Source organism: Neofelis nebulosa, chromosome 8 (assembly GCF_028018385.1).
Source record: "Neofelis nebulosa isolate mNeoNeb1 chromosome 8, mNeoNeb1.pri, whole genome shotgun sequence".
In the NCBI taxonomy this organism is placed as follows: Eukaryota; Metazoa; Chordata; class Mammalia; order Carnivora; family Felidae; genus Neofelis; species Neofelis nebulosa.
This window is the reverse complement of record NC_080789.1, coordinates 88,284,492-88,297,286: the sequence shown is the minus strand read 5'-3', so window position 1 is coordinate 88,297,286 and position 12,795 is coordinate 88,284,492. Positions and strand designations below refer to the sequence as shown.

General features: G+C 38.9%; 1 protein-coding gene across 17 annotated transcripts in view; it reads right to left on the bottom strand.

Moving 5' to 3' along the window:
* The window catches only part of LOC131519887 (cationic amino acid transporter 3-like), an 85,961-nt gene that overhangs the window by 49,233 nt on the left and 23,933 nt on the right, over positions 1-12,795 (bottom strand). For 2 of the 17 annotated variants that reach the window (XR_009265853.1, XR_009265849.1), the window contains one exon: positions 12,157-12,237. The exons of 12 other annotated variants lie outside the window; for them this stretch is intronic. The gene's annotated coding sequence lies outside the window, so the exon portion shown is untranslated. Of the gene's footprint in view, positions 1-6,331; positions 6,615-6,978; positions 7,074-12,156; positions 12,238-12,795 lie in introns of those variants that run through there. 3 more of the 17 variants (XR_009265854.1, XR_009265864.1, XR_009265848.1) reach the window with 3 other exon arrangements.

Below are 12,795 nucleotides of genomic sequence, written 5' to 3'. Positions count from 1 at the left end.
AACTTAGCCCATCTGCCAGAAACACAATTTGGATCCAACTATTCTTTTATAAACTAATGAGTTTTGCATTATTATGGCTATCAGTTCATGCCTTTTTTTAAACAAAAGTTATAAGATCTGTTTGCCTCTGTCTATATATTTGTCTATCTATACATGTTATAGATGTGTGATAGTTTTCTAACTCCAGATGGTATTGCCATAACTAATGTGTAAGGAGCTATTTAATTGGCTTAAAGAAAAAATAAGTCCTTATAAATGAAGTACTCTTGAAACCCTCAAAAATATAAAAACTAACCCAAATGTTTTCAAGTTCACCTGACCTGATATAACTTTTGATAAGTAAAACCTAGTTTAAGTTTGTTGGCTTAATATAAGCAAGCATGTCTTCAAAATTTGCCAACAAGAAAAATAACTTAGGATGATGGTTAGGTGTTTTTTTTTTCTTTTTTAATGTTTAGTCATTTTTGAAAGACAGAGAGAGACAGAACACAAGCAGGGGTGGGGCAGAGAGAGAGGGGGACACAGACTCTGAAGCAGGCTCCAGGCTCCGCGCTGTCAGCACAGAGCCCGACGAGGGGCTCGAACTCATGAACCATGAGATCACGACCTGACCCGAAGTCGGATGCTCAACCGACTGAGCCACCCAGGCGCCCTGATGGTTAGGTGTTTAATGTTTAATCCAAGCTTAACTGTTAAAAACAAATAATTTAAATAAATGTAAATAACAGAAATGTTGCCTATCAGGAATCCTAAGTTCTCTCTGGTCTGGTAAGAGAGTAAATGCAGAAATGAAAACGAGAGAGGCTAATATCTAGAAGGATACAACAGCCCCAAACAGAGATTTCTGTCTCCTTTCATCTCCATATTTATTGACCTCTCAAGACTACAGACGTGGTGAATGTGCAGAAAGAAACAATCAGATAGTAGTCATTAATTTGTGGAAGCAAAGAGTCTGGGGGGGCAAGTGGCTTTTGAAGTTGTGATCAAAGCACAATAATATATTGGTGTCACCAGATGGAAAGTAGTATCCTGTAGGCAATACAACTAATTAGCAGTTATCTTTAAAGTTTAAGATTGATGGAGCATGCAGCTTTAAGGATAACCGGTTACTGTTCTAGCTAGTGGGAGCTTTAGCCCTGTGGGCAGCTTTCTGCCCTAAGCCTTTATAATCCGTTAATGTAAGTGTAGGAATTCTTGAACCTATTTCCCATACAGAAAAGTACAGACTAAGTTAAATTAAATAATGAATATTCGTTGACTATCTAAATTATTTCCCAATGAGATAATAAATATACTGAATCATTAAATGTTAAACATAAGTTTATCTACTTTGGGCTTTCTTTTTTTTCTGTATTGTAGTATTGCTAATATTTTATTTAAGGAAACTAACTTTATTTAAACTCCTACTGAAATAAAACTATACATCACTACCAGAAATGAGGAAAAAACAAAACAAAACAGTCATTGCTATAAGTAAAAAGTAACCACACCTATAATTGTAATAAATGATAAATGTAACCAATGATATTTTTTGCCTACTGGGAGTTTGGAGCTTGGGTATTGCTCTTTTTGTTAAAATGAGGAATCAGCAGATATAAGAGAATTACTAAAGACATACAACCTCAACTAATAATTTTTCCCTGAAGCTAATAAGAACTAAAAAAAGTTAAAAACATATCTCTAAAAAGTTTTTATAATTGTGTATTTAATTGTGTATTTAATTTAATTGTGTATTTAAGCTATGTGATTCAATGTACTTTTTATCACATCTGAGTTACAACTAAAACTGACCTGAGCAAATCAGTGTTTTGGAAATGCCATTTAAATACATTTAAGTCAGCTCTCTGAATTGGTTCCCATCATGGCAGTCCCTCAGTACTACTACACTGCCTCAAATCTACCTCAGAGTGAATGGTTTTTATTAAGCACCTCCCTTGCACTACTATGCAAGGTTCTTACTTATGTTTAATTTGTTGCCATTTGTATCATCTGCTACAAGGTAACCTAAATCTAGTTCTTCATCTTCTAGGAAAACTCTTCCAATAAATTCAAGCTATGGCAACTATCCTTTTACTTATGAGAAATCACTATATTCTTTCTATTAGCACCTGCCAACATTCTTTTACCCTAGCCTTGCTTGCTCAGTCTCAAAAGAGTCACTCAAGCTTTAGTAGCTGAGGATTCATTAGAACAACCCCAACTTTTGGCCTTTTTAATTTTTACAGAGAGAGGATACTTGGGTCTGTTAATAACTATGTCCTTTGCCACACTAATAAACATACTATAAAAAAATGTATCTAAAAAAAACAAAACACGTATCTCTAAAAAGTTTTTATAATTGTGTATTTATAAATTTGCCAGTCCACAATTACTTACTTCTTAGTTTTTACTAGGAATTCAAGATTATAAGCATTAAAAATCCTAATTAATAGATGTAATTTAAAGCTAATAGAAATAATACAGGAGAAAGATAACGACTTCATATGAAAAGTAGGAAAGGAAAATAGAATGTGTTTTTTGGACAAGGAAAGAAATGAAGGGCATGGGTTTTTGTTAGTAGTGGTGGTGGTGGTGTTTGGTAAGAGAAACAAATAAAGCGATTTCGTCCTCAAGTAAAATAATTGTTCCAGAATGAGGAAAAGAAAAAAAAAAAAAAAAAAGATGGGGCAAAACTGGAAATCTTGAGAAAAGAATTTGTATGGTCTAGCTACAAGTGAAATGGATTTATTTAAGTTAAAAAAAAAAGTGCTAATATCAAAAGTATACTGGTACAAAATTAGAATTTGGTTTTCTGTTAAAAGGATAAAGTTTTGTTTTGTTTTGAGTATTGATCAGTTCTTCCTAAGAAATTATAAATAAAACTTTTTCTGTACCTTTAAGGTAATCTATTTATGAAACAAAGATCTGGGTCTTATGAAAATAATTTTGTGTAATTCTTCATCACATCTTGGATTACTTAGAAAAACTGAGTCTTCTCTATTACAAGAGCTCAATTTTTTATAACTATGTAGATTTTTGTATTTGCCTTTGGAATCTTTTAATTGTTATTTTGGTTGAATGGGTACCTAAGTATTCTTTCAGAGTGACCTATGATCCTATTTGACCAAATGTTTTAAATCTTTTGACATTTTAAACAAACTTCCCCAAATCAACTTCTAAATAAAGTAAAAAGAGGAATGTTAATTTATGTAGACTTATTTGATATATTAAATTGCATGGGAAACACTGTCAAATAGTTTTACCTTAGATCATAATTTATATATAGGATATATTAAATAATTAATTCAAAAATTATTTGAAATTCCTAAATACCTGACATTTCCTGTTATAGTCATAATTCTAGTCATAATTCCAGCTTTTATCTTAAAATATCATATATCATAAAAATAACCAATTTTATTTCTCAATTGCATGTCTGCACATGTGCATGTGTATGTATGTGTATGAACTCTCACCAGATCTTTAACCATGGCTATTTTTTAATTTGTTTTCACTCTCTGGCAGTGATTGTTTTACTCTGATCTCTCACAAAAGTGTTCCTATAAAAGTGCTTCATTTACAAGGAAATTCATGGAAAAGACTGACAAGTACAGGTTTCTCATAACTTTAAGATCATGACACTGAATGGGTAAGAATTTCAAACTGATACGTAAAGCTGCTGACCTAAGCTGAAGCAAAACAAGAATTATAAGAGACTGAACTGATGACGATGATTATAATTTTTTTATGACTTCATTTAAAACACTGCTGGTTCCTTAATGTTTTGTTGTCCAGATTTAAAGGGTCCCATTTTCTCCTCTCTTCTAAGCTACCTATACCTTACAGCAGCACTTCAGTAAAATATAATTTTGTAAATAAAGGTTGAAACATGTATATTTTTCTCCCTCCCTGATCCCTCCAGAATTCAGAAATTCATATTGAATATCTTTATTTTTCATGACAATACATATATTTACATAAGCTCAACTGACTCTTCTCTTTGTATTAGGACACAATTAGAAACGTCCTAATGTTAGCTTCTTAACCTAAAAAGACTTGAAAAGTTCAATCTAAGATTCCTTATGAAAAGTTCCAGCAGAGCAGATTTAAAAGAGCCTATATGGTCAGTCACTATTTTTGCTGCACTTATGTAAATAATCAGGCCAAATTTTTGAAACTAGACTTAATTTGCAAACAAGCTAGTCTTACCGTGGTTATTTTTGATAAAAATAAGAACAAAATGAACTGGATCCTGAATTATTCTAGTTTCCTCCAATACTTGACTAGAACTCTCCAAACTAACATTTCCAGTTTCCTCCCACTCTTCTCACCTGGAATCACTATGGAAATAAAGTTGTCATTTTCTCAAAGCCATGCAATGTAAAGCTGGACAACTGAATATAAACTTCAGAGAAACCACCAAAACAGCTCATGTGAGGCCAGTCGTTGTGTCTGTTGCTCTGTGGTCACGCAGCAAGATACCAGACACATTCAAACTGCAAACCAGGAAAATCTGTCAACTGCCACTCTTGCCCTCACTCCATCTGAAGATGCTTTGAACCCAATATTTATAAATTTTCTCAACTGGCTGCCCTCCAAACTCAGTGAATTTATAATTTCCTTGAACTATTAACCTTTGTTTCTCTTTCGTTTCCACAGAAATCTCTCTTATTAAATTACTTGACTGCTCACATCATAAAGAGGCCTAATTGGGGTGGAAGTTCATCCGCAACATTGCCTCCTAAAATAAAACATCCTCACGTTCATCCAGTCCTAAGTCATCATGAGGATGTGACTGTTAATACATCATGTTATGCTTATGTAAATAACTTTTTAAAAATTGCATGGGGCGCCTGGGTGGCGCAGTCGGTTAAGTGGCCAACTTCAGCCAGGTCACGATCTCGCGGTCCGTGAGTTCGAGCCCCGCGTCAGGCTCTGGGCCGATGGCTCGGAGCCTGGAGCCTGTTTCCGATTCTGTGTCTCCCTCTCTCTCTGCCCCTCCCCCGTTCATGCTCTGTCTCTCTCTGTCCTAAAAATAAGTAAAAAACGTTGAAAAAAAAAATTAAAAAAAAAAAATTGCAAATCATTTGATTTATTTAGTCAGTTAAATCTTGACACCTGGGAATCTGCTCTGGGGAATTTTTCAGTCTTTGGCTATGGTTCTCCTTAAGTCATCATATATACTTCTTTAATATGTTGTCTACTCCTAAGGGTTCTTAAATGCCTGCCAGCAGCCACTCATATGCCAAATGGTATCCATCAGGATCAGATTACCAGAGGAAATAAACAATAAACACATAAATGATGAAGTCGGTTACTACATGGCCTTCAGGCTGATTATTCAACGAATGGCAAAAACAAATATGTGGTTCTTCAGACTGGGTACATGAGAAAATAATCAAAAGGGGGGAATTGTTAAAATAAAAAACCAACAGAGACCAGCCTTGAAACTTCCCTGGCAGACAAACCAGTTTTGTCATACAAAGCTTAATTTAGCTTATTTTGTAAGACTAACTTCACCTGGATAATTACTTGTTTACTCCCGTGGAAATCATAAGCACAACTTAAACTGTTTCCCAAAGTTGATATGAGGTAACAACTAACCAATTCCCTATCACTTAAGAAAATGTAAATATTCTTATCACTGTAAAAAAAAAAAAAAAAAAAAAATCCTTAGACTTCTTTCTCCCCAAGCTGCTTTGTAACAACATAGCCCTGCGCCTAATTCTGTTTTGGCTTGAGTGCTCCTGGTTCCCCAGCTGTTCTTTGGTGGATGCTCAACAAACTTTACTAATTGCTACATCAATGATTCATTGGTTTTCTGCCATTTTTGAACTTTGACAGCAGCCACAGTAAATGTTGTATGGGGTCACAGCCAGTCATTTATGTTGGAGTAAATACCCTTGAGGTACTACAGGATAAATCAGAAACACACCCCTCCTCTCCCCACCAACTGCTTAAAGACAACAGCAATCCTCCACTATGCCTGCGTGGTCCCTGTACCGTTCACAATAAATGGTGGTTGCCAATAAACAGACTTTGGAAACCAAACTTCCTGCATGGGAAATGTTGGAGATAAAAAGGAGTAGAAAGTCCAAGGTGCCCCTAAAGGCCCGAGTTCCACTAGAGATGGGCGAGGATTAACGCCCTTTTCTCTCCTGCCAGTATATTGGTGAAAGTAAGTGATCCGCGATAGACCGCCCTCGCCCTCAGTAAGGAGAAAGAAAAGATTAGCCCTTTCAAAGCCGAATCACCCCAGATCCTCTCCCACCCATCCACCCTCCACCCCTTCCACCCTCCAGCCCCTCCACCCGCACCCCCACCCCCACCCCCTGCTTCTTAGGTCTCCGACCTCAAAGAGCCCAGCTCAGGAACAGTAGGCTTTCAGCCGCTCTCCAAACAAAACCTCCCTACCAAGCTTCCCTTTTTCTCCAGCTGGGAGCATTCGCCCTCTGGTTTGGTCTCCTCAACCAATTGCAAGTAACACTCTTCTCTAATTGGTGAAGGGGTGTGGCCACCATGTGTATCACCGAACAAGACTATGGATGATTGGTTGCTATTGAGAGGGTTTCGCCAATGGGAAGCAGTCTTGAAGCTCTTGTGGGGGGGCTCGAGTGTTCTGTAGATGCTCGGGCTGTACCCTTGGCTGCCTACCGCGTTTTTTAAATTAATTAATTAATTAATTAATTAATTAATTAATTATTATTTTTTTTTTTTCCGCGTTGCTTCGTCCCCTGGGCTCTTGCAGGGTGCTGTCGCCGCTGCCCTCACCGCTGGAGCCATGATCTCCTTAACGGACACCCAGAGTAAGCACTCGCCCGGGTATCCCCGCCGGAGCCTCACACGCCCGTTGCCCGAGCTCGTCTCGCTCGCCCGCCCCTCTGCCCGGGTCAATGAATGAAGCTCCGTGTTGGGGGCGGCGGCCTGCGGAACTGAGCCAGGGATGCGGGACTGGGAGGGCTGCCTTGAGGGGTCGGGGCTGGACTTGCAGTGGCAGACCTGGTCTGGGAGGCGGGTCGGCGGGGTCTGGGGAGAAGTCCGATCGGGAGTGGGGGGAAGCCTTTGCTGAGCGTCTGTCTTGCACCAGGGTCTCGCCGCTCTCACCCCCAGTGAGATGGGCGCTTTGTTCCTGCAGATGGCCACAAGAGAAAGTTTGATGTGCGATGTCCGCGGTTCATCCTTGGGGACGTTACTGCAAACTTGGACTCCTCTACAAGTTACAGGCCCGTTGTTTGGGAGGCGGTATTTTAAATGTCACCAGTTATCGGGTTTTGGCTTTCTTTCTTTCTTTCTTTCTTTCTTTCTTTCTTTCTTTCTTTCTTTCTTTCTTTCTTTCTTTCTTTCTTTTTTTTCTTTTTTTTTTTTTTCTCTTAATATGCTTATACTTTAATATTTTTACTATTTCGCCGTTTGCCACCTCTGGAAAGAAACTTCGAAAAATTTCTTTAAACGATTTCACTTTTCTACCACCTAATGTTTCCGCAGTAGTAAAAAGCCACATTGTGTTCAGTTATACAGTGCCTTTCCTCAATGTTGTATATTGTGCTTTGTGGCTTATTTTATTATTTTAGAATCTCTTTCTGCCTGACAACAGTTCTCCACGCCTTTCTTATCTCTAAGGTTAGAACTGCTGTTTTCCTTTCTTTCATAACACTCCTACTTCTCTACCACTTTGTCAATCTTAAGTATTTACATATCTGCCCAACCTTGTTGGTCCTATATTTTTTAATGGTCATAATAGTCTTTTTGTCTCACTTCGCTTTCTCTGCCATCCTCTGGGTTTCTTACTTTGCTTAATTTCCTTTGATTTTCAAAATTTTAAGTATTAAAAAGTCCTTTGAAAACAGAACTTCATTTAAAATGCCCTATTTTAAAGTGGAGTCTTAAGATTTGGGTTCAAGTCATAGCTGGCTTGAACTTAACAGAGCTTCTAATGGCTCCTATATACACTACGACCCCAATCAGGCTTTCTTCCTTCCTGAGGTTAGATGGGTCAGCACCTTGGGGCCACCTGCACTGGCACAGGAAGGGTGCCCATTTTGGTCTGTTGGTCTGTTGGCCTCACCTGTTCTGATGTGAGAACATATAAAGTCTCTTTTCTTTTATTTTTTCTTTTCTTTCTTTCTTTCTATCTTTCTTTCTTTTTTTTTTTTACTGTTATAATAAAAACTAGCAATTGTATAAAGTCATCTTCTTTCATTTTACTAAGTGCCTTCATATGTAAATCATTACACTGAATTTTTATGAGTCCTGTAAGGCAGAGAGGAGTATACCTCTTTTATATATTAAACAAGGCCCAGGGGTGCCTGGGTGGCACCCCTTTACCTTTGCCTTTGCCTTTACCTCCCCCAACTCCAGTCTGTTGAGCATCCGACTCTTGATTTCGGGTCAGGTAATGATCTCATGATCCTGAGATTGAGCCCCGTGTTGCCTCACACTGAGCATGGAGCCTGCTTGGAATTCTCTCTCTCCCTTTCTCTTGCCCCTTCTCCCCCGCCCCCCTCACAAAATAAACAAACATTTAAAAAAATAAAAGAGGCTCAAAAGAAATTCAGTGTATGGTTATAAAGAAAGTGATAGAAATAAGGCTTGATCCCAGGTCTGCTGGTCTAGAAACTTTTTTTTTCCCCTGTACCTTACTAGCATCTAAGAAGCCTTGATATAAACTTTGAGATCTAAGAATGATGCAGTTCTTTTGATGAGGATGCATAAGGCAAGCTGACACCCTGCAAACACCCCCGCCCCCCACCCCTGCCCCGTGGGATATGTGTGACATTCCTCAGGCACTCCTAGCTGCCCTAAAGCTAAGAGAAGCAGAAAACAATTGGTTCACTGATAGAGATGCAGGACATGAAATCTCTAAATGTCTTTGTAAATGACAAGACAGTGGCAATCTTATCAATAGCCTAATCTCCAGAAACCTATGGACTCAGTCTCCTGGAGTCCCAACATCACCCTCCCCTCCATAGTGATGTGGGGAACAAAGGCAAGAAGGAAATGGTAACATTAAATTTCTTTATAACCTGTAGCCCATTGACAAAAATTTGAGGCAAATACAGAGTATAACAGTTCTCCAGGAACCCCCTACTATCATGTTAATGATTTGCTAGAGAAAAAAACAACCTTAGCTTGACAATAGCTAGGCCTCCAGTATCCTATGAGTCCTCTTTAGCATATGAAGGCCTTTTGGAAGCCTCCTTTTTGCCTTTACCTCCCCCAACTCCATAGTATATGATCAGTCACTCTTCACAACCCCAGTACAGTTCTTTCTGCCCACGGGTTCTGTCCCCGTGCTCTAATAAAATCACCTTTTTGCACCAAAGATGTCTCCAGAATTCTTTCTTGGCCCTTGGCTCTGGACCCCCACCACTCCAAAACCCCATCAAAACCAATGCCAGTTTTGGCAAATAATGTTATAGGCAACTGCCTCCTGGACTACACTGAGTGAAATAGGAGGAATGTTTTAGTTCCCATGTTATGGTTTTAAGCTATGGAGTCCAAAACTGGGTTTGAATTCTGGCCTGAATCCACACAACCACCACTCTTCCTGCCCATCTGCCCCCAGCCCCAATGCACACACATACATACATTTGCTGATTCTATGAGCAAGGATAATTCTTTTTTTATATAATTTTTTAAGTTTATTTATTTTGAGAGCAAGAAAGCATGAGCTGGGAAGGGGCAGAGAGAGGAGAGAGAGAGAATCCCAAGCAGACCCTTCCCTGGAAGTACAGAGCCCCATGCAAGGCTCGAACTCACGAACCATGAGACCATGACCTGAGCTGGAACCAAGAGTGAACACCTAGCCAGCTGAACCACCCAGGCACCCTGAAGCAAGGGTAATTCCTAATCACTATATCTATGAAATATGGGGCTGGTGCTACTCTTCACCTCAAAATTTTGTTAAAGGCATTACAACATATTTGTGTAAAAATTTCAGTACATGTGAAACCATAGCCACACGTTGTCCTTTTTCATTGTAATCAATTTTTAATACTTCTAATACCTAATTAGTTGTATTAGATAATAAACTAATCATATTGAACTTGAATCACCTAGATGCTTCCCCCAGAAGTTCAGAATACTCGAATACCCTTGAGGTTCATTTAATAAAACATATTTAACCTGAAAAAAAAAAAATCCCATAGGAAGCAGTGTGACATAATGGTTACACACAGGGACTGTTAAAATGCTTAACCAGAAGCATGACTCCAGGCAAGTTATTTCTCTAAACCTCAACTTTCTCCATCCCTAAAACGATGTAATGAAATACCTATCTTGTAATAGTACTGGGGGGGATTTAATTCTATAAGGCATGTAAATCACCTCAGAGATAATTCATGACAAATTCTCAGTACATAGTATATTTCCATATAATTTCCTTTCTAATGAACAAACATCTCAAAATTTTTATGTAATCATTAATATAATTTGTGAATAGATAGAAATTAGTCATATTCAAATAACTCAGCTGCCAGTGATTAAACCCTAACCACTAAATAGTTATATAATGGAATTTATTCTTTTGTCCATATTTTTCTCTAGGAAATTATGTCTGACAGGTAAAGTTATTTTGGTCAATTCTCTTAAGGAATTTAAACATGGAAATATTAGCCAAACATTTTCATAGGATTTTGTCTCTTTGGAATATACTTCTCAGTATATTTACAAACAGATAACTGAATTCTTTTAGGAGAATTTGCAAGAAAAAGATAGTTGAAATGGAAGGCAGTAGTTAACTGTAAATTGAGGAGGTGGAGGATGTAGAAAAGGTATATGATAGAAGTATTCAACTCATCAGAATATTTTACAAGGCTTCAACATTTTTAAATAGCTGTGCCCTTGATTTTGGCTTTGTGGAGCCAAGGCCAAAAGTTAAATAACAGATCAGAAATCATTAATAGTGTATTTCAAACTGGGTTTCCAAAAATATGTGGAGGAACCATAGAGTAATGGAGTCCTAAGAGCCAGCTAAGACCAACAAGGCAGAGAAGAGACTTTAGGACCAGTTATACAAAGAGGAAAGGGACACAGTTGAACAGAGAGGATGGGAAGATAGTACCTAAGGTTGGGGGAGGAGGGAACTGGCCAGTATAAATGTTTGGAGGCAAGTCCCAGCAAGCATATGTGGTGAGTGTCATGTGTGGGAGACACACAACAAATGAAGTCAGCTGTAGACAGTCTATAACAAGAGCTAACAAGGAGTCAGACTATAGGTAGGCCAGTCTCCAGCCCAACAGCATGGGTCAACATTGAATGCTACTGTTGGCCTCTCCAGAAAGAGAAGTAGGAATTTTAGTTTCCATTTTCTCCTTGTACTTTAAGGAAATGTTGGTTGCATTCCTGGTTGTTTTGGACACACAGACTCGTCCTCCTGTAATGAATCTGAGTGTTCAAAGGTATGATGCTCCTCTCTATTGTACTAAGGGATAAAGTGAAGCCTGGAGCAGAGAAGACTATTGGATCCAAATTTGAATTGTATTTAAGAGCTGAGTTCTGCTTGGGCTCAATTTATATCCTTAGGATTTATTATTGTTTTATTTTAATATTCATTTTTGAGAGAGAGAGTGCAGGTCGGGGAGGGGCAGAGAGGGAAGGAGAGACAGAATCTGAGGCAGGCTCCAGGCTCCAATCCATCAGCACAGAGCCTGTTGCAGGGCTCGAACTCATGAACTGCAAGATTAAGACCTCAGCTAAAGTCAGACACTCAACCGACTAAGCCACCCAGGTGCCCCTATGTTCTTAGGATTTCACTGCTTATCTTCCATTTTCCTCTCTTCCCCCTGAACATCACTTAAGGAGATGCTGAATTCCACTTAAGCCAGGTGAGGGAATGGTTAGATGTGGAAGTAGAAGTTATTACAGAATGATTTCAGAAAGACTACTATGCTTTGGGTTAGCTGCCTGCCACAGCCCTGACTCCCTAGATTAAGGCACGATATTTTCATTTCTAATCCCATTTAGATTCACAGATGTAAGTGGCCACAATGGAAATATCCTGAAAAGTCTGAATACTGAAGTAGAAACTTCTCAGTGACCATTCTGAGCAATCAGTAAAGCCATATTGGCCCTCAACCTTGAAGGAAAAACTGAATTCAGTTTTGCTGAGTAGAGTACAACTTTAATACAGCCCAACTGCAATTAGAAGCTAGGGACTAAGTCGTTCCTGAAACCCACCTGGAGAATTGCTCCCCAAGTCCTCTCTATTCTCCACATTCTGCCACAGAAGATAGTAAAAAGGGGTTGTGCCACACCCTTCTGTAGAAAAAAAGGTAGATTTGGGAAATAGTTTGGAGGCATCAAAATTATAAGCAATTTTAGGGTACAATCAAGACCTGGCTGCTTAATCCTACAATAAATTGGACTTCAAAGGCACTCAGCATTGGTAGGGAAAAAAAAAAAAATACATGTGCTTGCAAGATGATATGTGTTTGATGCTCATGGAAAAGATGAAAAAATAGGGGCGCCTGGGTGGCGCAGTCGGTTAAGCGTCCGACTTCAGCCAGGTCACGATCTCGCGGTCCGTGAGTTCGAGCCCCGCGTCAGGCTCTGGCCTGATGGCTCGGAGCCTGGAGCCTGTTTCCGATTCTGTGTCTCCCTCTCTCTCTCTGCCCCTCCCCCGTTCATGCTCTGTCTCTCTCTGTCCCAAAAATAAATAAAAAACGTTGAAAAAAAAAATTTAAAAAAAAAAAAAAGATGAAAAAATAGGTCATCATCATGTAATGAGCTTGTAGGTGTCAGAATGTGTGCTGTTGGAGGAGATAGGAGAAGGGAGATGGAGAGCAATCAGCAAAGCAAAAAAGGGCTGGAAATCAG